This window comes from Opisthocomus hoazin, chromosome 14 (genome assembly GCF_030867145.1).
Source record: "Opisthocomus hoazin isolate bOpiHoa1 chromosome 14, bOpiHoa1.hap1, whole genome shotgun sequence".
Classification (NCBI taxonomy): Eukaryota; Metazoa; Chordata; class Aves; order Opisthocomiformes; family Opisthocomidae; genus Opisthocomus; species Opisthocomus hoazin.
In genome coordinates, this window is record NC_134427.1 from 20,795,015 (window position 1) to 20,821,713 (window position 26,699).

Sequence of the window (26,699 nt, forward strand, 5' to 3'; positions counted from 1 at the left end):
ATTTACTAACAATGCCTGACTGAGCTTATACCTCCCACAGTTTGAGGAAATAAAACTGACTTTGTAACATTCTACAATTCCTTTTCTTCTGCAAAGGTACCTTTTTATTCCAGAAAATTGCTTTTTCCATGGAGTTCAGTGGCAACCAGATTGCAACCCTAAGTCTCACTGCTTCTCCTGATGTCTCTGCATTACACTCATCACCTTCTTGGTCAGAAGCAGAAATTTTTCCTGACGCTTTTAAACACAAAAAGCACCACTACTGAATAAATGTACACCCTGAGAAGTATTTTAAAATCATAAAAACACCATGACTTTCTGGTGTACAAGGCTGTGTAAATTCCATTTAGCAAAGGCCCCGTGATCTTAGGGAGTTTATATTCAGCTCACATGTTCTATGAGATATATCATTCCCCTGGAACAAGTGCTTTCCAAAACTTGCAGGGTTGCCATACAACACAAAAATGAGAAACCGACAGCTAATAAAATTGAAGATGAGTAATCTAGTTTCACTGCCCAAGATGAGTGAAAGGGAGAACACTAATAGAGTATGTGATAAAAATGCAAGGCTGCAGTCGTTCATGATTCACATTGGAGGATGTCCTTAGAAGATGCAGAGAAAAAAATCTTCTTATAATGTTTTTCACTTCACGCATAATTAAGAATATATACATTCACTGGCATACTGCTTGTAACCTTCTAATCTAAGAAGTGCTTGTAGAAGAAGACAACCTCAAACTTCAGATTATAAGTTTACAGAAGCCAAAAGAAAATTCTTTGCCAGTAACTCAAAATGTCGTAATTTGACTCAAGTCCCAGCTGCAATTCCTAACTTCCTGGGGAGGGTGACAATTATCAAAGATATATCTGTTTGATTTGGAAAGGCCAACTCTTCAGTAAAATTCGCTTCCGCTGCATAATCAATTGATGAGTCATGACCAACTGCATATGGGTATATATATATGTATATATAAAAATATCATTACAAAAGATATCGCATATCTAGTATGCCTGGAGATACTGTTGGGCTTAAGAAAGCACCTGTTCCTCTCTGAGCAATCAGCGGTGCTAACTAAAATTTCGGAATCAAACTCTGTTCTCAGTCTTCCGGCTTTAGGGTGCTCAGTCATGTCAGTCCAGGACATCTACTAGGCCGCCAAATGGTGGAGGATGGAAATCTTGGCACAGCAGAATTCTCTACTAGATGAATAAGCTCTCTCTGCTGGATACAGCCTTACTGAGAGCCAGTGTGACTCTGCAGCTCATACCTGCTCTGGCAGTAAGGAGCATTGCAAAATCTACCACTTTCCATTCCATGTGCAAAGCACTTGGTTTGACCTTGTCTTCTCAAGCAGAGGAGCACAGCTACATACACACTTCAAAGGAAAATAATAAATCATGACACTCCACCACATATGCTTAAACCCACGGTGAAAGCCTAAAAGCCAGCATGTAACAGATGTGAATCATGTTGTCTCGGTGAAGAGCTGAAGGAGTCTCCCATGCTCTAGTGATGACAAGAGCAGAGCCACCTAGAGAGAAGAACGCAATGAAACTGGCCTGGGTGGCAGGCTGAGCTCTACAAGCCTGAAATATCCCACGGGTTTTACAGGGCATTTTGTAGATGCAAGGCTTCACCTCACCATATCTCTGCAGAATCAAAGTCAGCCAGCTGGTAGTCGAGGCTGGTATTCAGGATGGAAAAAGAAGATATAATTTTGGAGAGATGGAAAGTTCCATTATAGCTATACTTGTCTGCAGACATAAGTAAGGAAAATTTGCAGGAAAAGACTTACGCGTTTGTTGCATCTAACTGCTGTAGTTGGCAACAAAACTGACAAGTTCACCAGCCCACAAGCCCTTCTTCACATCTGGATTGACCTGACCACAGAAAAGAACTCGCATCATAAGCCTAACCATTTAAAAAGATGAAGCATTTGATACTCCTTGCCTTCCTCTGCCAGCTAGCTATGAATTTTGTTCTGTTCTTGCTAGGTTTCTCTATTGAACCTACTGCTTCAGCACTTAAGTCCTTCATAACGCTGGGGGGGACAGGAGCAGACCATTGCTTCACAAGACCAGGATGTTCTCAAAAGGCTTTTTTCTGTGGAGTTGCACAGGTGGGCTACCACTGATTCACTACTAGCAATGATCACCTGAAGCAACCTGGAAAAGTTATTCTTCTCCCTTTTGCCCCACTGGTGTTCTCTTCAGCAGAACTGCATTTCAAAAAGGCGTCATTCAGACATTTAAGTTTTGTACATCTGTGACTTAAATAAGCTAGTTTTTCCTCAGTGGGAAACTTGTTAAATGCGTATTTTAGTGTATTTTAGCAGTATTTTAGAATACATGGTGTAACAACATTTCAGTAGATACAAAGTCACTACATTTTGTGAGCAGGCTGCTTAATTCATCCAAACAAGTAATGCCCCGAGTTTTAACAGTGCATGGGCAAACGTTTCTCTGGAAGACTCTGCTTTGCCATCGAGGAAGAAGATTTGTACTCACCCGGCTCAGCTCAGCATATTTCTGTTACCTGTTCCTCCATTGCACACGACTCTTAGGGCCTTTTGCCTGAACAGGATCTACTAGTGTTATTTAAGGGTGAAAGCAACCAAGCAAACAGTATTCAGAAACCACTAGTGTGTGTTATAACCTTCATTAGCTTCATTAGTTTCAGTCTAGTTGCACAGAAGTTGCAGCATTACATATTAATCTGGACAAGCCATAGATACATGGGCTTAAGCCAGAATCCGCTACAGCCTGTGAGTAAGTTGGTACGAGGCTGCTCAGCCTTATGCTATGAAAAGTGAATTCAAACAACAAACAGCAAAAGCTAACACCAAGCTTGCCTGAATTTATCAAACAGTAAATTTGTCTCATGCACACATGTACAGTGCTTGCATTCCAGGGAAGCTGCTAGTATGTTTGACTTCAGAGTGCTGTCCCTGGTCTCTGGACAATAACAAACAGGACACCTACTCCTTACCACTGTGATTCGCACACAGCCTAGGCAGGCGTGCAGAACACGGGCCAACAGTCACCCCTGGGTTCAGGACAAGCAACATCCCTGCCTATCTACAGCTCTGTCAGTGTGGCCTTTGCAGGGTCTAGGTTGCCCAGATCTGCTTCCATCTGTCCTGAAAGCAACACACAACTTCCAGCATGTCTTAATGCAAAGGACGACAGAAAAAACCTCTGGTACAGAGCCATCTGCAAAGCTCCTATTTGGGAGGCAGAGTGAGGGGGGAGTATTGACCCGTCCCTAGAATATTTCAGTATTACTTCAACAAAAACCAGTTTGGGCTATTAAAATGACTAAAACGACTTCCTGCTGAATGGAATGGCTGCAGCACATGCTTCTAGCTACCATTACAATGAAGCATTCACAGTTTGTAATTCTCCCACTTCTTTCCACACAGCCATCACACAGGTGTGAATAAACAAAAATGTATCATTTCGAGATGCTTAAACAAAAGTGAAAAAAAAGCCCAGGAATATATTCATATATGTATCTTTGCAAATGCAGACAGAACAGCAAGCTTATTTTGTCTGTCTGACATCATTGCTCTGTCCCCTACTCTTTTGAGACAGGCTATCTATTCATTTTCCACCATCTAATAACAGAAAAGAGATGTCAACTGAACTGAGAAATACTGTCAAGCAAGCTGCCCCATTGTCTTATCTGCTAATGCAGCACTAACGTGGCATGGCATCGTTATCATCGCTGCTCTACGTCCACGGTTTCTGCGCCTGCTGCTTGTAATCTCTGGCTGCTGTAGCTATTGAAGAAGAGATTTTTCTTCCCTGTTCCCACTCTCACTCAACGAACACTGTAATCACTTCTTCAATCAACAAGATATTCTGTGAACATCGGCTCTAGGTGAGCTGATGGCAGTATGGGCTGCTAGACCTGCCTCAGCCTGGCTGAAAGTGCAAGTAAACCACCCAGTTGGAAAAGGAAAATACAAGATTATGGCACAGCTGTTGGGATGAGAAAAGGGCAATTGCAGCAAGCTATAAACAAATAAAAGTGACAGTTGTTTAGGCTCTGTTTCTCATCTCAGTAAAGGGTGGGTTTATTCGTGGTTATCAGTTACCAGTTCTGAACAAGCTCTGCTGGAACTGTTCTCACTGGCACCTGTGTAAAAATACAGTCAAGACCCAGCGTACGCAGCAGTGATCACCTGCAGCCCCCTACGCTGACAGTCTCCGGGGTTACTGTGCAGTAGTGACTCCAGCTCTGGCTCCATTTTAGTTTTGTTCCTAATTTTGTCATTCAAACCAGACTGGAGGTTCTTGGAAGGAAGAGGAATCATGTGCTCAACTCTCACATAAATGTTTCCCCAACTGCAAAGATAGGCTGCGCTATGTTCACCCGCAGCACTTTTTGGTGATGAAAAAGTGCAAGACCCATGAATACTGCTTTCCTGAGTTAATTTCCGAACTATAGTAAATATGGAGGGATTAGAAGCCAAACGGGACCAAAAAGAGAGCTCCCGATGGGCAAGGAGCGGCTGTCCTGCTCCCATGAGGGTGCCAGAGCCTGGCAGTGATGCTTGTGCGCCTGTGCTCTGTGGAAAGGGAACAAGCTTTCAGACATCTCTCTTTTCCAAAACCTTCACAGGAGAACAAAAGATTTCTTAGGGGCTTCCAGACAGAGGAAGAAAAATCTGAAAAATCTAAATATTTGAAGTACTTAGAGCAGGTGACTGATGTGAATGCGGCACAGCTTGGCATGGGGGGACTACCTCTCCTTCGCCAGCACCAGCTGACGCAGGGCACAGTCCCCTCTCCTGTGGCTGCATCCACGTTGGACCCTGGCTGGTTCAGGCACACCTCGCCAGCAAACCCTGTAGTAGTCTGAGCCACCTGGATGGTTGCAGGGCTGAGCAGGAGAAACGTTTCGACAAGCTAAATGTCTTGCTGAACGTACCGTTTTAAAGTGATGGAGACTAAGCATTACAGACTGCCAAGGCAGTGCAATCGCAGTTTATCTCAGTCGTGTTTTCGCACAAGGCAGGCCTGGTCCTAGCATCCCTCACTGCCACTTCCGTTGAGACGGTCTCTCGACAAAACGACTGCCTTGGCTGTGCAGTGAAGCAGGGTAGTTTGTGGGGAGGTGAAAATGCCATAGCGAAAAAAGAAGAGAGAAATCTTCATGGAAAGAAAGTGGGAGGGAGCTTCCCCTGACAATGATAGCAAACAGAATAGTCTGCAGATAAAATAAAGAAGCAAAGCCAAATCCTAGTTCATTAAGATCTCTTAGCAAAGAGCCTAGAACTGCAAACTGGACAGTTTTTGAAGACCCACAGAAAGGCTGCAGGAGATAAAGTCACATTCATTTAAAAGGGAAAAATGTTGTTCTCAAGAGAATTAGGCATGCGAATCTAAAAGACACACAAAAAAATGCTGCATAGACATAAAGCAGCATGGAAGAGGAGTAACACTGTTAGACTGCTTGTAAGGAAAGAAATGCATAGGACAGACATTTGCTTCTATTAATGCCCTAATAAGGTTCCTGAATAATATCTCCAGTAAAAAACTTGCCTATTCAACTACCAGATCATTTTTCTAAAGTCAGAGATTTGGGTCAGAGATTTGTAGGAGTAACCGTGTTATTTCTTAATCTTTGCATACTTACATTGTGCCCTTTGGCTACCAACAACACCCATGTCTTTTGTGGCTTTTCAGCCACAGATCTGAAAGTACTTTTTAAAGGACAGACAGCATTCATCCTCTTGTTGGGAAGACAGAAAATGGTCAGCAAACAGAAGTGAAGTGACTTGCTTCATCCTCTCATGACAGCAAGTGATAGTTGGCCAGAGTTGCCCAGAAATACACATACATATACATGTACAGCTTAATACGTGTAACCGACCCTTTGGTGTCTACTGAGACAAGCACAACGCCAGAGCGATCTGGAGTCAGAATGCCTCCAGGGGAGCTGAGTCACTGAGCCCCTTTGGAGGGACGTGAAATGCTCTTCCCCCGCCTTACTGTTGCCTTCTGTACATAGAGAAGCGAGCGGGAGCTTTGTCTCTGCCCACACCTGCTCCTCACCTTGCGGACAGGCACTGCGGGACAGGCACTGCGGGTAACGGCGATGCTGCAGTCTTTCTTCCTTGGGCCCAGGTTCAAAGTTTGCAGGTAAGTCCTGCCCCATGATCCTGCAGTGGAAGCCTTGTGGCACTTTTTTACAGTCTCACGGCAGTGACTCCCCTCTCCTGGGGCCCATGCCCTGAGTGGGGGCACTAGTTCTGGCCCATGGAAGGTTGCACAAGAAGGGATAATAAAAAATGGCAACGTCCCACCTTACTAGGGAGACACCTTATTTTAAATATTCCACAGGGCTACTCTGTCACATGCTGAAGAATCTGCAGGACTTTATCTTGGAAATCAGTCCCTGGTCTTCCTAAGGGGATCTTCTCACATGGGCAAAGGATGCTTTTGTTTTCCTCCCCAAGTTCTTGTCTGCAGTACAGCTTAATGTCACTGCTTTTTTTTTATTATTATTTTCTTTCTTCAAGATACTAAATTTTTCTCCCATTTTATTTTGGATTTAATTTTGCAGTTTGCCTCCCTTCTCAGTTAAGTGTTCATTCAAGATATCTAGGCTTTCAAGCGACATCTGAGTTGAGGCTCATCAGTTTTTCTTCAAAAGAGATTTATTTTGTATGCTCTCCGTTTTTAGGCTCAGCTACAGTGTAACTGCAGGGGGTTCATGTTTAAATTGAGCTGTATTCCTCTGGCTCCAGGAGTGGGCCTATGCAAAGGAAACGCACAAATCCATAAATAAGGCTTGGCACGATTTCACTGCTCTACTTAATGCCGACATTTGCAAGCTCTGTTTTCCCAAACCTCTTGCTTCCAAATTCCTGCACCTGCTAATTTGTTAATTCTGTTTTCAGTGAGTTTAGACTTGTGTATTCTTAATTATGCTAATGAAGAATAAACTATTTAAAATATTAATGTTTTGCAAACTTTAAAAAGAAAACAGTTAACATATACCTTGCCCCTGGGTCTGTCTTCACTGTTGGATTCACAGACCAATCCAGGGCACTACTTTTTCTCTGCCATGTTCTATTGACTGGATGTCCTGCCCTCCCTTTCTCCCCACTCCGGTCTCTTCTGACACAGCTTCACTTTCCCCTTTCCTGTCTGATCTCTGCTGAGAGGAAGATCTTGCAGGTTAATGAAAATCACCCCTAAAGTGGTAATTACCACAGCTGTCTCTGCTAGTTTTCTTTTCCTCTCTTGACACTGATCTCCTCTTCCCTTCAAGGCTCTACAAAGGCTCTTTGCTTCTGCTCTCCCAGCTAGCCCTCATAACTGGTGTCTGGAACCTGCTGGGAGTTACTGGGTTGCCACAGACGTCTGTCCCCCTCCTGTCCTTTGGGCATCTCTCAGATACCTCTGCCAGGCAGGAAAGTTATACCTCTGGCAAAGGAACGAGGCATGAGACAATGTGTGGTCCCTACAAGGCAGTAGCTGTGGCCTTTCCTCCCCATGCACCTACAGTTTTAACGCGCTGCTCTCCTGCTTTCCCTGAACATCGCTTTGCAGAATTGGTTTGTGTTTTCCTGCCTTCTACATAAAATGTAGGTCAGATCATGGTAGACGTACATCAAAATTGTGATTTACTGCACATGAAAGGAATAGTGAGCACTGAACCTGCAAAGAAGAAAGGTGACTAATTGCTTAATTTACCCAAACATCATCTACCTGCAGAATGCCTTTGTTCTTGGCTTCTTGGGGTTTCTTCCGATATGTGCATTCCTGATGCACCTTTAGCTGTGCTTTTTATGCGCAGGTCTTTCCTGGATGTCTACGCAGAGCTGCGAAATCGCAGATATACAACATGTAGGATATCGTTCTCACCACCTCCCTAACAAGACAGCATTGTTTCTTACAGTACAGATGGCTGACAAGATACTGATCTCTGCCAATGGAGCAGCAATGCACTATCTGCAAAGTGACTCCGAAAGGATCCATTTTGGCACTAAGACTGAGATTGAGGATAAATCGCAGCTCTCAGGGCTGAGCAGGCCTCAAGAAGGCCATGTAAGCAGCATCACTCTCAGCAGCATATCAAGGAGTTGTTTCTCCCCAGGAGAGCAGTTTTCCCCAGGGTTGTGTGCTCTCCGTAACTGCTCACAGTCTGCACGACTAGACTACACTAGATTACAGTCACGCCATGCTTGTCACTTCCTTGGGTGTCTAGCCACATTTGCTGGGGTTTATTTTCAGCCCTGAGCTTTGCGAGTTCAATAATTACAGGAGAATGTGTTCTTCTGGGGATAAAAAAAAAAGTTTCTAGCCTCTAGGGTGTGAAGTAAAGAGTGTGAGTCACTGAGTGAACTTCATTGATTCAGAAACCAGACAGAAAGTGTCCCAAATTCTCTAGGTTTAAATATCTGGATATCCTTAAGCCAAAGTCTGCAGATCTGAGGTATGGGGCAGAGGGGGGAGAAATGGGGCTTTAGAGCCCATGCACTTGGCAGTACTACGGCTGCGTGATTTGGGCATGCCAGACCTTCTCTGCAGGCCGCAGCACCACCTTCTCTCTAAGCCCTTTCCCAGCTGGAAAAAAAAAAAGCACGGTCCGTGCAGCAAGGGATGTCTTTGTGCTCTGCTCTGCTTCCAGGCAGGTCAGGGAAATGGTGGCATTTTGTACACTGACTCACACCCGCACACTTTCAAGATTGCCCGCTCTGCTGTTTGTAAAACTAAAAGGGTGTTACCAGTCAGTCAACACGGTGCAGAAGCATTACTGGGTATTCTCCATGAAGACAGTTTTGTAAGCCCATTAAATCATGCTGGCTAGAGACGAGACACCCTTGTTCACGTGTAGCGTGAGAGGATCCCTTCAACTCAACCAGATCAAACAGCCACCAATTTAACACCACTTTTGGCAGAGGAGAAATGCATTTCTATACATGCCTACTTACAGCCAAGGCCTGCTGAAGCTTCTCTACTGCAAGACACCTCTATTACTGCCATGCAGAACTAAAAAATCAGCTGAGAAAATATGTTACACACTAGACAACTTTATTTAAGCTCAGTCATAACTGTGGCTATAGACAGAAATGCAAACAGCGTGAAGATTACCATACAGGCACTATTTTGAAATTTCTTTCCTTTTTCTTCAAAGCCCTGGGCCTAAGAGCCCTCCTCCCACAAATCCTTGCTTACTAACATGACTGGTTAGGGCTCCCTGCAAAACAGAAAGTATCATCACCCCATTTTCTAAGTAAAGAAAAGCAGGAGACACTACCAACTTTTGACAGGAAGCCTAGGGCCAGCAAAAAAAACTCATTCCACTCCAGGCTCACACCTCAGCCACTGACTGACAGCTGAATTACATGTGGAAGGCTGTAGAGGAGAGTAAGGCTTCAGGGGAGCACAGCTGTTTTCCCTACTGATGTTTTCACTGGAACAAGGCACTGGAGCAGCAGATGATGATGCACTGCTAGTCTCTTCTGACAGGCACTGTTCTCTTAAATACTCATTTTCTTTTGCCTTCCTCTTACTTTTTTTCCCCTCTTGATTTCTTATCTGAAAGCTTCCATTTACGACAGCTGTGAATAAAATCTGAAAATGTGGGTATCTGATGCTCACACAGCTACAGGAGTTAGCAGAGAGCCTGGGAAAGGAACAAAAGGCTCAGAGAGGTTTGAACAGTCCCGTCCATCTACGTGCGGGGCTAATTCCGAGGCACGATCACCAAGGTATCAACGCTGATTGCAATTCCAGTGCTTATACAAGAGAGGAGATGGCAAGTTACCCATTTGCATTACTTAGCCTTCCTACCTCCATGCTTGGGTGATGTTTGAAGACACCCTCACCTATTTTGCCCCACCTAAAAGGGGCTGCATGAACAAAATTTGTACAAGAAGTGAACAGAAAGGGAGCTGTGCTCAAGGTGCTCACTGAAACACACAGAGAATTTAAATAAATATGCAGACGTCAGACATCACTCAGATGCCGTTTCACCCGGCATATGTTACTTTAATGGGTAGAGACTGGAGAGGCACTTCCACCTTTGGCTTGCTCAGCCTGACCCCAGCCTTGGACTCTGAGTTACCCGCTACTGTGAACACAGTGTTCAACATGTAATCCTCCCTTCCGAGAGTTATTTCCAGAGGAGCAGGTCTTTTGACATTGACTGGAGAAACGAGTGCCAAGCTAAGATCCCCACTGTCTATCTACCTGAGGCTTAGCTTTCCGCAAACCTTCAAAGCTGTCAGGAGGGCTGGGGACGACCTCTGGGATGACTGCAGAAGCAGCATAATCACGTCAGCCGAGTTTCTCGCAGATCATCAGGTCTATGGCACAACAAGCAGTATTAATGCATGAGAAATTAGATTAGTCCTCAGCTCTGCTCTGACTTTAGCTTCTCATGTCAGCTATGCGAAGGGTCTGGTGGTTCCCACCAGACTTGGGTCTGTCTGTTATAAAGTCTACTCCATCAAACGTGGCAAAATAAAATGTGGGTAAAGTCCCTGAGGTGCCTGAGAGCTTCTCTGGGGTTGAAAAGAAATGAGGATTCTAGCTGGGAGTTTTAGCAGCCACATTTGATCTATCTGACAGGCACATCCCAGTGAAATGGCAAACTGGAGTTTTTTCCACTGCCTTTCTGGTGCACCTTTGGGCAAGCAGTTTTTCACATCTGCACTTCTCTTTGCTTCTCTCATCTGATTTCAGAGTATGCGGCATCACTGGTGTCTGCAAGTAAGGACACTGAGAGGCCCTGATCTTGGTTGCTGCAACAGGAATGTATTCTGTCTCTAGAAATCATTTTTTGCCTTCCTCCCACCTTTGATAACTTACTCTCACTGCACAGCTCTCATTTTCAAGATACTGTCAGCACTGTTCTTTCCAGACACATAAAGCAGATAAAGTGTCTGATTAAAAAACAGATCCAAAAGGCTAAACCCAGCTTGTATAACAAACAACTGGCAAAGATATTAAATGAAGACCTGGGGAGATTTTTCACTCAAACTTTCAACGGGCACGGGCATAATGACCATGTACAGTTCTATAATTTCAAGCTCTATGGTTAGTAACAATCCTATTTTACACATTTTTTTGCTCATCTAATTAGCTGCTAGCGTTCTTGAACATTGTCCATTAAATTTTATTACTCACAATCAAGTTTTCATAACAGAATAGCAAAAATGACTGCAGAAAGAGTATCCATGGAAGATATATGTTGCATGCATCGTTGCAAGGGAAAATTGGGACTTTCCTCAAATTCTGAACTGTTCCTAGACGGACTGCATGACTGATTAAAACCCTAAGCCTGATTTTGCTTGGGGGCATGTTGTCACCAATCTAAAACTAATTCTTTGACTCTTCAGAATAACATTGCATCCCTACTGGCTTCATTACATACAGGACTTAATTTGGCTTCACTAAAAGTATTCAGGTCCACAATTTTCTCAAGACCTTCTCATTTTTCAGGTCCCTTTTTGTAACTATAATAAAGGAATGGTTTTGTATTTAGTAGCTAGTTTCAGCTAGCACACGCATGAAAAAATAAATAATACAATGAGATTTCTACTCTAATGAACTAAGGCCACATTTTTTCAACGTACTGAGGTTTATTTGTTTCCTAGGCCCTGTGTTCTGAAGTGCCATGGTGGACCAGAAGTATCTTTTTCCTTAACGTTACAGTACCTGCAGCCTAGCTGTCTTTCCTCAGCTTCTTCAGTCCCCATTTCTCAGAGACGTTCATCCCCTGCCCCACCTTTGCACAGCACAGCTCTCAAGTGGGAAGCTAGATTCAGCACCGGCTCTCCTGTGCCCTCCAGCACTCTGAGGAGCCCTCGCATTCTCTTTTTTTGCTGGATTTTGCTGTCAGTGAAGACCTCTTCAATCCTGACTAAAATCCATTAGGCCAGTTGCTTGCTGTTTGCTTTCTTGCTTGCATACTGGTCTGGCTCCTTCCTTCCAGGGCTATTTTCAGAGCTACAGTTCAGGTCCATCTTTACTGATTTCTGATCAAAACACAGCAATGTAGACCCGCAAGCACCTCTGACACCCATGAATACTGTTCTCCTGTGCAGCACCTCCAGCCAGAACAGCAGGCTGCAGAAGTTGAGCCGAACCGCCACATCCATGTTTGCCAGCTTTCACACAGGCGTATGCAAACATGGAAAACCACAGGGCATCAGCCATGCCCACAAAGCGTTCCCTGATTTTAGGCAGCGGCAAAATCGGCTATTCACCTGTTTGGCTCTGTCTACGTGAACACAAGTACTACCTTTCTCCCCACAATGAGCAAGGGATGCTGCTGCCACTGCTCATCCTACAGCTCCCAGGCCAAGGAACCCGCCTGCTCCTTTGTCAGCCTTTCTCCTTCCAAGAGAGGTGCTTCTGCTGGAGCGAGAACTGGCGCACCTTAAATGCCTCAGTTCAATCTTATGCGCTCAGGAATTTCTCCTGTCTTCTGAAAGACACACTCAAACTCTTCTGCAATTAATTCATTCCACGTCAGCTTAGTGTCCCTTCTCGATGAATCCAAGCTCTTTTCTGCTTGTTAGAAATCAGTAAGTTGAACACACTGATTGTTTTTTTTCCCCACTGGTTGCCTCTGTATTTCCATGGGGAGGATGAATGATGAACGGGAGGAGGGCTATAAGCCCTGGGCTCTACCCATATTATCATGGTGACTACAGCTCTTCCCTCTGCCCTGCTTTTGCTCCTTAAAAAAACTTAAAATACTCTAAAATACGGCTCTGCCTTAAAATACTTGAAGGTACTGCTTGCTGCTGACCTGACTGACCCTGGCACACTGTTGTGCACCACACCGTGTGCTTAGCTGTGTCACTGTTGTTCTCTTTGCCCACACGATGCCCACTCGCCTCCTTCCCACACGCACTACAGTTCTTGCGCCTTTCCCCAAGGCCAGGCCTTGAGGGTTCAAGTGGTGTTTATTCAGCAGATGCAATTTGGAGGGATTCCAAGTTGCAGATGCTTTTTTACCTCAAGTCTTTCTTTTTCCTCCTGGTACTCTGGATTTTCTTTCGTCCCTGAGATGTCACAGAACAGTCCACCTTCGCTCAGTCATGGATGACTTATTTTCCTCGGCAAAATCAAAATGTTTTGCTAAGGGTATACTCTGGGCTTTGAAATAGGTTTGTTTTTTATTTTTTCTGTGAGGATTATTGCCCAGCTTCCCTTCATTTGTGCTTTGAGTTTTCTGTGGTGCTTTTAATGACAGCAGCACTCAAGCTCACTCCCAACGTGCTAGGTCAGTTAAAGCAGCGTCCCACTCCGTTAGCACGACGCCCTCTGAAGCCAACAAACCTGCTCAGCATACCATGCTAACACTAACACCAGTCCCAAACCTCTGCTGACTTAGCCAAGATACCATGCATCGCCCTCGAGGGGAGCTACAGGAGAGGGGGGTCTGGGTGAAACAAGCTGGACTCCTCCAGGAATTCCCTTGTATTTCAGGCAAGCTACTGAGTCTCCTCATAAATCCTCAGCAGGATGGTCCAGGCTGTTACACAGCGACTACTGCCTGGTGTCTGGCTATGCTGGTTCCACAAATGTTACTTGGCTGACATTTCAGGTTGAAAAAGTCAAATGCTATCCATATGTTTCCCAAATTTCATTCTAGACTGCAACTTCCTATACAAGAAAATGAGGGGCAGTGACAGCTCTAGGGATACTGCATTCCTGCCAAGGATCCTACAGTTCAAGCTGCCCCAACACAAGCGCAAACACCGCACCAGACAATGCCACACATAGAGAGTGGAAAGCTGGCATGAAATGCTCAGCATACCTCAAGTATGCCCTCCTTCAAGCCTGAAAAAGGTGAAGCCTCTCAAACAAACACACACCGTCCCTCCCTGAGGAAAAACTCGAGACTGCCCACTCTGGTTTGTGTAGTGTTTGACAAGAACTATGATCCCAAAGCCACTGCACCAGCCACTGATCCAGCCAGCCTCCTAAATCCGTTATTGACAATGAAGCTGTTTGTTTGTCATCTCGAGGCTGAACAGGAATGACATTTCTGTTGCAGTGCAGTAAAAGGTTAGCACTTGCATAAGCTGATAAATGTGAAGTCAAGGTGACTCTACTTTATGTATTACATTAGCACAGGACTGCAAATCCTTAGGGCACACAGAGAAGTCTAAGTAAGCAATATAGACACCTATGGCATTGCAACTGAAAACGTCTGAGGGAAAATCCTCCCTTTACACACATAAAATGAGGGACAAAATCTCAGAGTGTGTGTTTGTAGCCTGCTAAGCTCAGGGCAAAGACACAGAACAAACCAGTGCTGAGGTACAAGGGATGAATGCTGCCTAATAACCTGGGAGATACCATTTTCCCTGATATTCTTACTTTCCATTAAGTTGAACAAAAAGACTCATGTTCTGGAAACAGTGTCTCATTGTAACACCTGCATGATTGGATGAATAAATCTGTTTTAATTAAATGCCTTTTTTATAGTATGCTGTAACAAATATCATGAGAAAGTGAGAAGCTGATAGCTGGCTTTGAGATTTCAAGCAACCTTCTCCTAATTAAGTCTGTGTATATTTATATGTCATCTCAGTGCAAGAAAGTACTTACAGCTCTTCTTTCTTTTAACTTCCTTTTCTATTTTCCGTTCTAGTGTTAGTTATTATTTACTATGCTCTTCCTTCACATTGCTTCAGCCAAAGCAGAGCCAAATTGTTTCAAATGCATCTTATGCACTCAGAATTTCATTCTGCCTATGCAGATTCACCTTTCTTGCTGACTTCAGTGACATAATTCCTAACTGCACAGGTAAAACTGAAAAGAGAAGCCACTATTCTGGACTCCTTCCTGCCTTGTTACACTGGGCTGATGCCATTGACTAGACTCACCAAATTAAAACTCTCCTCTAACTCAGCAGGGAAGGTATTGCAAAGCTTTGGTAGCACATCAAAGCATCTCCATGCTTTGCTCCTCGTTTCATGTACCACCGATGTAGTCTATCACATGCTGTTACTGAATTTCTTCAGTTCTCAGCCTCAAAGCCTGCTACGTTTTCAGTTAGTCCACTGTCACTCTCACTTTTGAGCCCTATCTTCCCTAGCCAGCACCCCCAAAGAAAGCAAGAGAAGAGAAGAGAACAAGTGCCAATTTAGGAGAATGTCTCTAACCATACGCCACCTGTCCTTTACTGGGCTCGGGTGTGTGCAGCAGGGGAGCTTTAGGACCAAGTAAAGCACAAACATTCAGGACCATCTCCTGGCACCTTATACACCTATAATGCAGAAATGTGGTGTCTTGGTAACAGGAAACACCAGAGGGGGCTCCGCAAAGCCTGTATTGACATTACTCGGGAGGGTAAAGAAGATGTTCAGGTCATGGTACATTCCTAGGCTGTAACAAATGCAAATAGGATTCTTTACTGAAACAATCACATGTGGTTGGGTTCCAACACTTCCTATGGGCTAAATCTATGTTCTTCTGCCCCATCAGGTCTCCCTGGCTGCCCAGAGACCAAAGACACTGTCAGCAGTGCTACAAGCACGTACTAGGTGGTTTAATGCAAGCAGATGACTGGGTTTCCACCAGGAACAGTCCCTTCCTTTGCAGTATTCATCAGCTCCTGTGGATTCGGGCACTCGTGCAAAGGACAGTCATTCTCCAAACATCTATGAAAATGGAGATGGTCAAACTAAAAAACCTTTCGGTATTCAAACATCCCTGTGAGTCTCCAGCATCCCCATTGCACAGAGAGGGTCCTTCTAGGCTAGAAAAATTCTGCACTCTGAGGAGGCTGTTTCCAGGTTCATTTTTCAGGCGTGAGAGCTTCTCTTTAGGACCAGCCTGATGCTCTTGATAATGATAATTAATTCATATGGATTCAACAGGATTGTTGGATAAAAAACAGTAGATCAGGCCTCTGGATCCAAACCAAGATAAAAAAAGAATGAATTTAAATGAGAAAAGAGTAGGTCTACTTATGTGTTGGTTAATCTGGATAAAAAACAGTGCTTTTGAATAGCATCAGTTATCCATGATATTTATAAATGATCTTTCCTATAGAAGACTTTACTTCCGCTGAAGAGAAGACCTGCCCATAATCTTCACTTTTCATATTTGCAGGTTAGAATTCAGTCATTTACCCCTGCTTTGGGCTGAGCTTAGCAGGAATAAGATTGACGCCTATGTAATGGAGGAAAAAAGACTGCGCCGCAGTTGATCCATTCCTCATCATCCAGCAAGACAGAGGCAAAGAATAAACCTGCACACTTCTACTATAAACTTCTACAGGAGCTTATTCTACAGACTCTTTTGCTTGGATCCTCCAACTAAAAGTGCTTCATAATTATTTCATAAATGTCCTACTTTATGTTCCTTTCTTCCCAACTGCTAGTCCCATTTTAGCACTGGACATGTTCAATATTGAGTTTAAGCTGGTCATAACACCACCATGCGTGCATGTGCAACTGCAGCACTGCTAACGGTCTCTTTGTGGGAAGTGGGCTGGGCTTTGTGCCCCCATCTTAAGTCTCAAATCCCCATTTAGTACTCACAAAGGCGTATTGTATATGTTGGGGCTATAAAAGATGATTAAAACAGGAATCTATCCATCACAAAATCTACACAGTATGGTGGTATCCCTCGAGGAATCACTTTATTAGTAGCACACTCTTCTTTTGCTTCTGAATTAATAAACTGAATTCAGTGACAGCTTTGTGTGGCATGGCATCAAGGAATCAAAAGACCTGGCTTTTATTAGGGGCCTGGAATGTCTCTCCTACGAGGAAAGGCTGAGGGAGCTGGGCTTGTTCAGCCTGGAGAAGAGAAGGCTGAGAGGGGACCTTAGAAATGCTGATAAATATCTGAAGGGTGGGTGTCAGGAGGATGGGGCCAGACTCTTTTCAGTGGTGCCCAGCAACAGGACAAGGGGCAACGGGCACAAACTGAAGCAGAGGAAGTTCCAGCTGAACATGAGGAAGAATTTCTTCACTCTAAGGGTGACAGAGCACTGGAACAGGTTGCCCAGGGAGGTCGTGGAGTCTCCTTCTCTGGAGAAGTTCAAGACCCACCTGGACGCGGTCCTGTGCAGCCTGCTCTGGGTGACTCTGCTTGAGCAGGGGGTTGGACTGGATGAGCCACAGAGGTCCCTTCCATCCCTTAACATTCTGTAATTCTGTGATTCTCGATTTTGCATGATCATGGGTATGCTGCTGTGTCTCTTTCCTCTTGTCTGTAAAATGGGTGACAATGCTGCTAACATATCCTAACTCCATGTTAAGAGTCTCAATCCACAAAGCCAGTTTAAACAGCAACTACAATATGGGCACCGTATTAACATCATTTAACATACTTCAGTTTTTCCAGAAACAAACACGAACTAAAAGCCTAATTTGATGTCTTTTGAAGTCTGCATTCTCTTCCTAACACTTCAACATTTAAGCACAGGAACACGCTATGGACCAGGCCTCACTGCTTTGTGACTGCACACTGCTGTATGCCCCAGCTCGTACCCACTCATGCACGGTTATCACTTGAAAAGGGAGGAAACCCCGTGCTGTAATGTGTGCAGAAGCACTCACCTTGCCAGTACTACCACTACCAGAGGGCATTTGAACAGAGTAGGCTCTCAGGCTCAAGCACCAGTGTCTGGATCAAGACAAACCGCATCCTGTGGCTGCCCAAATTTTCTTACAGGCATCACAGAAAGTGAGACACCAGTCTATGACCCATTACTGGCAAAAATGTGTTTGGTCAAACATCCAGGTATACCAGAGCCATTTGTAGAAGCTGGATCAGGTTCTGAAATGTCCACAAACAACAACAAAATCCATCTAACAATGTAGTTACTGTGAATCATCTGACAGCAGTGGAGATTTGAAAGGTGTTTGTGGTCTTATTCCGGTTCAAATGTAGGAACAATCCGGCACAGGATCCTCTCACAGCACTGCAGCCTCAGCGCTGGAAGTCTGGCAGCTAAAGGACTTCAGCCAAGCAGAATAACCAGATTAAAGGACTCTAAAAGAGCACTGCCATGAAAGGGGCTATGTAGCAGGACTGCAGAAATCGCATCTCTGTGACTCTGTCTGGAGCAACTCCTTAGTTCCCTTCACCTCAGCCTGTCACAGTGCGAAACAGCGCACTCAGCTTTTATCCAGCCATTTGTAACTCCGTGCTTACCAAGGGCTGAGTTTGAACACAAGCCCAAACTCCTGGGCTGAGTCAGGCCCCATTCCGGGAGGGACAGAAAGATGCTTCTGAAGAGGTCACCTTCACAAGTCGCCTGCCACGCCGGTGAAGGCAGGTGCCCCTGCTCCACATACGCACCTCCAGTCACCAAGGGGAAGCTCTGCATGCAAAAGCAGGAAAAAAAGAAAGGCTCTGATCCTAAACAAGTGAACACACAAAACAGCCCCAAACCGGCCTGCTCTGCGTAGGTCAGCGCCACAGGGGAGGGAGCTTTGTTTCCAGCTGATTTTTGGAAGAGAGAAAGATTAATACAAGCATGTACGGGAAGGTCATGGCAGGAAACCTGCTCCTTTATTACACCCCAAATACTTCACCCTGAATTTTGGTGCCATCAGCTATTGGACCTTAAAAAGAATGAAAATAAGCCATTCAGAGGACAGTGAGAACATCTGAAATAAAACATTTGCCTTCGAGCCCGGATCCAAAGCTCAGTAAAGTCAGCGTGAAATTTTCCATTTCCCACCGTTGCTTCTGCGCTCAGCTCATAGATCCAGAGGGTCCCTTCAGATTTCACCAGGAATTCCACTCGTGGCCAGTCCCAGGACTGGTGAAAGAGGACAGGCCAATTAGAGCCACATTTCCCCTCAGCCAGGCAAGAACTGGGAATTCTGAGAATGAAGCTTAGCCTTGGACTGGAAATGTCTCTGAGCAGGGACCAAACAGAGCTAATAGCTCTGACAAATCTGATCTTCCTTCCACACAAGAAAGACCAAACAGACTTTGGGCCAGGCCCACCCTTGTGCTGGTGGCCTGAATCCCAGCCTCTACTTTTCTTTCCCCAGCCCTCTGCAAAGTGATTTAAGTACCAAGCTCTTGGCTTCTCTAGATGCTCCATTTTGCATAAATAATCACAAACATTCGGGGCTTGGTGACTGCTGTTTGTGTGCTGGAGTGCCATTTTGGGAATCTATAAGATTTTTGTAGGAAGAAACCCCCCATTTTCTGTCTTGTTCCATTCATGAGTACATTCAAATCTTTGGCAAAATCAGAAGACAACCCAGAAATATCTGCTAGTATTTGCGCTACCTGACCCTCTCCATAGATGTACGGCCAGTGCAGATGAACTATTTTTGACTGGAGATTGTTCAGAAACCCTCGCATGAAGAGCTAGAAGACTTCTAAAACATCTCTTCCTTTCATCCATTGCAGCATCCTGCATATACTACTTTCAGCCAAGCCACTCTTCAACTTCTTTCTTTTCCCAAACTATTTCAGTCAACCAGGGGTTCATGTGGCTTCTGTGGACAGCCATGGGTTTATTTTTGGGAGGGGCATCTACCCTCACCAATTACATTTTGTGCCAATAGCTAATGTGATGGCTTGTTGACTGCTGATATTCATACCCATGTCTTTGACAGGCAAGGCACCCACTCACCAGCTGCTCAGCCTGTTTGATTAGGTTACAGACAGGGTGCAGGGAAAACTGCAGGAGATAACGTGGAAGTGAAGCCATTTTGTGTGTGTGCGCAGGCATACACGCTTGCAGGATCATAACATATTACTCCTTGTCACCAACTCTTCATGTAATCTTAGGAGTGTGCACGTGTGCACACCAGCATCAATCCCTGTGTATGGTGCAGAAGTAAGGAGAGTTGGAAAGATATCATTTCAAACTTGGCGTGATTTCAAGATCAATAGAAACCCACAGACAAATGTCAGAACATTTGCCCTAACACTCCATAAACACAGAGTTCCAGGCTTAAACAAAGATGTGCATTTTAAGGCATACACTGGTTTTAGACCTCAAGTCCGAGAAGCCTGAAGTCCTTTCCCCAGTTATAGAGCACACCCTTGGTCTGGGTTCAGCTTGTACCCCTTGTATCTGTGGCACAGCGGAGGGACCCAGTGTGCATCAGGAACAGTGGCGTGGCCCTGTCATATCCATCTCCTGTTGTGCATCCCCCTGACAGCGGGAGCTGGCAATGGGGTGTCAGCCAGGAGCTCACGGGAGCTGCTCTCCCTGCTGAGGAACCAAGAGGCTGGTGGAGAAGAGGGCTGCTGGCTGGGCACTCCTGTTCTCTCCAGCAACCCCCGCGAAGCCACCGGGCACAGTCAGCTCCAGATATGGCCCTTGCGGACTTTCCCAAGAGGGAGGTTAGTCTGTCTTCTTGCTCAAGAAACAGGGTATTGCAGGAGAAGCAAACTTAAGAAGACTTATAGGATTCTTCAGACACTCAGTCTGCTCTTCCCAGATGAGGACCCCCTGATGGTGCCATAAAGGAAAGAAAGATCTGGGTAAAGGATCTTCACTATAGCCTTAAATATACTGCAGGGACTTTACATCTTTTGTTTGAACATTCTCTGTGCTCTCCCGCCCTCTTCCTCTACCCTAAATCAGGTTTTACTTCCTTCACCAATGTAACCTCTCCTCTACTGTTAAAAGAATCGTCTCTTGCAGCAGATGTTTCTCTTTGACATAGCCATCCTAACTGTACCTTGGGGACCATCTCACAGCCCCTTGTCCATTTATTCAGGGACCATGTCCCTGCATCTAACTGGACTCCCAAGAGAAATGGGTGAAGAGTCAATGAGAAGACGCTGACATCTAGGAACCTTTATTCCTCTCATTCCCATTAGGAACAATTTTAGGGCATTAGGACAAATTTCTAAACCTGGAGGTCTTTCCACCTGGAAACTTTCAAATACCCCAATACACATAATACAGATATTTCCATTAACTGCAGCTCCAGGCTAAGTAAGAGATCAGCACCTCCATTTCATAATGCAGCACAAACCAGAACAAACAGGACACAAAGCCTGAATGAGAGAGTGGAATTATTTCATCTTCTTGTCCCAGCCAGCGCCCCGAGCCCCAAATGGCTTCACCCTCTCATACCACTTTGCTAGTAAGGCTTCACACAATGAAATTCTTGCAGCTCCCTATGTTAATCCATTAATAACTGTGAGAGCAGGCTGAAATCTCTACTCTAGTCATTATTCTGGAACTAAAACGCCCAATAAACACTATTCCATAAGCTCTGTTCTTCCCTCTTTATTTTACTGAGAGGAAAGTGAATGGCTGTTTCAGCAAGCTATGTGTGTCAGTGCTGGAGAACACAGGAATAGATTAGACCCAGGGTCCTTCTATCCCAGCACGTTATCTCTGGAGAGGGGCAGCAGTCTGCGTCCACTGCATTTACAGTGACTGCTCCCATCTGCACTCTCCCTGCATCTGGCAATTCACAGTGTCGACAGTCAGAGGTTACATCCAGACCATCGTGTTTCCTATCCGCTCTCTGTTCGTTGTGAACTTGTCTCATCTCTTTCAACCTGCTTACGCTTTTGCCCTCCACAGCATCCTGTGGTAATGAGCATTACAATTTAATTAGCAGACATGATAGGCAACGTATCGGACTCTATTCAGGTGCTTAAGGTCTTTCCCAAACAGTGAATCAGATTCCTTTCTAAGGATGCAAAAGGGATGCAGGACACTTGAGAGGAGCTAGGAAATTGCTTCAGATCTCACTGGAACATGTTCACTGCACAGGAAGAGGGAGAGAGACTGAGAGAAGGGACAAGGGAAGAAGGACAAAGCAGCTTCCTGGCTTGAATCCAGAGACTGAGCTGAGAATAAATAATAATACGTGTCTAATGATCTAACAGAAACATCCATAATTCTTATTAGCAAAAATTATCCTGCTGCCTAAGTCAAGTCTCCTATCGCTGCCACTGTGACCAACCCTACATAAAACCTGGTGTACACTAAAGAAAGCAAAAAATGGAGAAACAATGACTGAGGTCTACCCGCTACTCATACACACAGAGAAATATACCTTGTCTCTCCAGTTCCTCCCCTTCACAGCCATCATCTCATGGAAAACATCGCAAGGATGCCATACCCACGGCCACACGTCACTCTTAGGACTCCTCATTGCTTTCCAAGACAGAAAATGTCAGGAAGAGCACGGGTTTTATGTCAAACAGCCCCACACAACAACACAGCATCCTCTCTTTACCATGATGGTAAAAGAGGCCAAACCAGGAGGCAGGTTCGTCAGCAGGGAGGCAGAGATCTGGGGAACTGATCCTCGTGCAGCTGAAGGGGACCAGCCCTAGCTCTCCTCATTTCAACCCTGGATGCCAGCACATTTCTTACTTCCCCAAGAGGGAACTTAACCTAACTTACCCTGAAAACACACTGAAGCGTAATAGCTCAGACAGCTGAGAGGGATAAAAATCCCACCCCAGCTTTCCAGGGACTGCAGTCTCCTACATACAGAGACAGCTCCATCTTCCTATGCCTTTTAACTGCACTGGGCCTGGGCACTCAAAAGAGGACCTTACTGGCAAGATGCTCTGTTGCAGTGATTTGTGCTTACTGGTCGTCTGCCTTGGCAGGAAAAACAAACGAGAATAGCCTTTGCCTTGCTCCGATTTTGTGCTAGAGACTCACCTAACTAAGCAGAAACCTACAGCTGTTTCAAAGCCACTGACTTGCTTAGTACTTCTTAATCTGAACCACAAGCTGGGTCTGCATCCTTCTGCAGTTACTCACACCAACACCACCTTGCCGTCCAGGATTTAGGGTTCAGAAACTTCCAGGAATCACTTGCTAGCTTGTATTTTTTCTCGAATTGGACATTGTAGAGACTACCTGTCAGTCACTGGCAGCACTCTGCCTCTCCGAGATGGGCAGTACACCTGGATCCCAGCTCTCACAGTGGGCTATTTAAATGTGCCCAAATGCAGCTTCTGACATGCACCTGCTCACCTTTGTACCAGACTATCAGCCCCAAGCAACTGGAAGACTCTGCTTGTTGTGATACTTGCATTTACGCACTCACTTCATACCGGCTCCTCTCTTTACCAAAGGTAAAAGCCTGTGGCAAATCCAGTCCTGAGTTTTTGATGGTTGAATCCTGCTGAACTTGGTGATCCTTGCTGATTGTGTCGTTATAAACGTCTCATCCTTGAGGCTGGCTTTTCTCTGCTCTCTCATGTTTTCCCTTCTCTCTCTCTAGCCAGAAATGATTTACATGTTTGTTTACTCTGAGCTACTTCATCTGAGTCATTCAGCAACCCTCTACCCACAATCATATTACAGCAAATTTTGAATTGGAGTCTCAGTGAGTGAATATTACGCTGTTGTGAACACGAGAACAGGGGGCTAAATTCTGGGCCATACTCTGCCACTGGCTTTCAAGAAGAACCGACCTTTACTATGAACACGCCAAAATTCAGCAGCATCATAATCTCCCGTGTTCTACATTACTTCATACAGAAGGAGAAACTCCAGGCAAAGGAATTACTCTATATTTACACCAGTGTAACAATTAGTAGGATTTGGTTCATTTCATATAAATTATAGTACTGTACTTGTAGGAATAATCTTTTCTGTTTCAAACTAATTTTAGCCACCCTTAAGTGGTGATTATCGAGCTCTTCCATCTGTTGTGGGAAAAAAATTATTTGCACATAGCTTTTGTGAATTTTTTCCTCTGAGGTATGTTTTTGAGAACTATATCTCTCAAAAAATAACATAATCATATTATTAGGAAGACTCATAACTCAGCTAACAGTACCTTGCCTATTAAATCCACAACATGAGAATACCTCAGAACTGACATTCTAAGGATATTTTTAAGGTTGTCTGAAAAGAAATCTTTGCAAAAAGCAAGCTAATGGAAGAATTTTGTGTCTTGGATTACCTCAAATGCAATTCTGAGTAGAAGCTATTCAGAGATTCTACCAAAGGAGAACGTGGTTAAGAAAAATAACAATGGCTATTAAAAAATATATTACAAAACCAATGAGATTTCAGTATGCTAGAACGAAAGCAATGCACATCAAAATATAAAGAATTCTCTCAGAACCTTAGTAACAAAAATAAGGGATTCTGCTAATATTCTATGCACTTGCAAAGACAAAGCTGATCATAGGTTACTCTGAAACTTGCATCCTTTTCCATCTAGTTTATTTTCACAGCTTAAAAAAAAAAAAAACAAAACCAAACAAACCTTCACCTGGACCTTTTTTTTTTGCTTTTGATGCTAGAAATGTGCCCCGTAGCAGTATCTGAGACGTAGTTCTTGCCTAGGAAGACTTGCTCCTAGCTTATAGCATATTGATCATTGCTATACTTCAGAATAAAGTACAATCAGATGGAACAGCAAAGCCACACCACAGAGACCTGCGGGCTCACAGTGGGTCAGTTTGACGACATGGTCAGGGTAAGTCATGTCTTCATCCGTCACTTGCAGCTTAAACGGTCTAGGATGGACATGTTTCTTCAGCTGATAATTACTGCCAAGTTACATGCAGAGAAACCAGGGGTAAATATTCACGGATGGAACAAGGAGTGACACATTTGATAACACTCAGATGTGATTTTTTTTTTCTTTTCTTGAGAAATGACACTAGATTTCTTTACAGGGGAGTGTTACTCAAGAAAACAGTTCTTTCAGCGGAGCTGTCTGAAAAGACATTTGGCTACAGTTTCAATAAACTGCCTAAAGATACTGCTTTAACTTCTGAAAAGCATTTTTAAAACAGCAATATAGTAATTTGCATTTACGCAGTACCTCCTTGGCTGAAAAGTGTTTTCAAGGGCTTCTGAGTAGCTCCACACGGCCCTGTGAAGCAGTGACACAGGACAAGCCATATTTTACGGAGAAGGCAAGCAACACCAAAGCAGACTGCGAGACCTGCCCAGCATGAGGCAGGATGTCCACAGAAGTCAATAACCCTCCTCAGTTCCTCTCCCACGGGGACACGGACACACACACAAAGGCGCTGTCGCCACATGACCCCCCCATCTTTCCAAAAACCTCCCCTTCCACCTCCTCTCGCGCTCTGCACAGGGCGACGCATTACATAAGCTTGCTTGCAAGGAGCTGCACAAAACTTAGGGCTCACGTTTGACCACCAGGAAGATGAAATATTTTTCACAACACAGCGGAAAAGTTAAGAGGAAGCGATCAAATGGACTGGAAGTTCAAAGTGATGTTGCTCCCTTGCGAGAACGCCAGACTTCATACATGACTGTTCAACCATGTTACCTTGGGCACGCAGAATTTAATGGAAGACTTGCACATTACCATATTCATAACCATGACTAACAAATCTGTTGCCGACGCCACCAAAAATATCACACAAGCAGCATGTTTTTATGCCAAAGAGACCACTGAAGTCACAGCTCCATAGTAAACATATGAACTCAGGAAGAGTCTTGAAAATCAGCCCCTGACTATGATAAACTATATATAAACTGCAAGATGCGCGGTAGTTTGTGGACGGAGGGGATGATAAATTAGGTATTTCTGTGAGTATCACAGCAGAGATCTCCTCCTCCGGTATCGCTGTTCCCTTTCCCATTTTGAGGGCCCAGGGGTCAGCGAGACGGCTCACAATCAGGTCAAAGGATGCCCTAATTAATAACAATTTCTCTCGGTGTTTAACCCGCAGACGCGAGGATGCGGCTGGCCGGTACGGTGCGCGCCCTACCTGCCGGCACTCGGCGCCAAAGACCCCGACAAATTCAGCACCGTCCCTCAGGGCGACGAGTCCCGGCAACTCCCGCGGGGAGCGCGGCCCCGCCGCCCGCACCGCGGCCAACTTCGGCGGGAGAAACCCTCCAAGTCGGGGCAGCGCCAAGAGAGGAGCGGGGAGGCGAGGGGGGGGTGCTCTGAGCCCCGTCCTCCCGCCCGGCCCCGCCGCCGTGGGGCCGCTCCCCGCGCAAGGTGCCCGCTGCCCGCCCCGGCCCCCTCCCGCCCCGCGGGCCGCTCACCTCCGCGCCGCTCCGTCAGGCTCTACACGCCGGGGTGCCCGCGGGCCCGGGCCGCCGGGCCGCGCCGCTCATCCGTAATCCGCTCCGCGCCCAGCGCCGCGGGAGGCGGGAGGCGGGAGCCCCCCTCCATGCCGCCCCGCCCGCGCTGCCCAGCCGCTGCGCGCTACGCCGCGGCCGGCGGCCCCGCGGCTCCCAGCCGCCGGCGGGCAGGGCAGGGCGGGAGCGGCATCGCGCTCCTGGCCCCGGCAGCGGGCAGGCGCCGGGCAAGGGCTGCGAGCCGCGTCCGAAAACAAAAAAACCAAAAAAAAGCCGTGTCTCCGCGGCGGGTCCCCGCCGCCCCCACCGCCTCCCACCGCCCCTCGGCGGCCCCCAGGCCCGAGCAGGAGCGGAGCGTCGCGCCCGCGAACACGCAGCGCCCCGCGCGCTCCCTCACGGGCACACGCCGCCCCTCAGCGCCGGTACACCCTCCCTCACACGCTGCTGGGGATACAGCCGCCCTCACACACACACACACACACACACACAAACACCCTCCCCTCACACGGTCACAGGGATACAGCCGCTCACACACACAAACACCCTCCCCTCACACACTCCCGGGGATAGAGCCACTCTCACATACGCATACACCCTCCCCTCACACGCTCACAGGAATACAGCCGTCCTCACACACACACAAACACCCTCCACTCGCACACACAAACACTCTCCCCTCACACGCTCCCAGGGATACAGCCGCCCTCACACA

General features: G+C 45.8%; 1 protein-coding gene across 2 annotated transcripts in view; it reads right to left on the bottom strand.

The window, feature by feature from the left end:
* TRPC5 (transient receptor potential cation channel subfamily C member 5) overlaps nt 1-26,062 on the bottom strand; it is a 103,744-nt gene extending 77,682 nt beyond the window's left edge. For both annotated transcript variants that reach the window (XR_012765509.1, XM_075435625.1), the window contains exon 1: nt 25,952-26,062. The gene's annotated coding sequence lies outside the window, so the exon portion shown is untranslated. The remainder of the gene's footprint in view (nt 1-25,951) is intronic.
* Between the last annotated feature and the right edge of the window lie 637 nt (nt 26,063-26,699).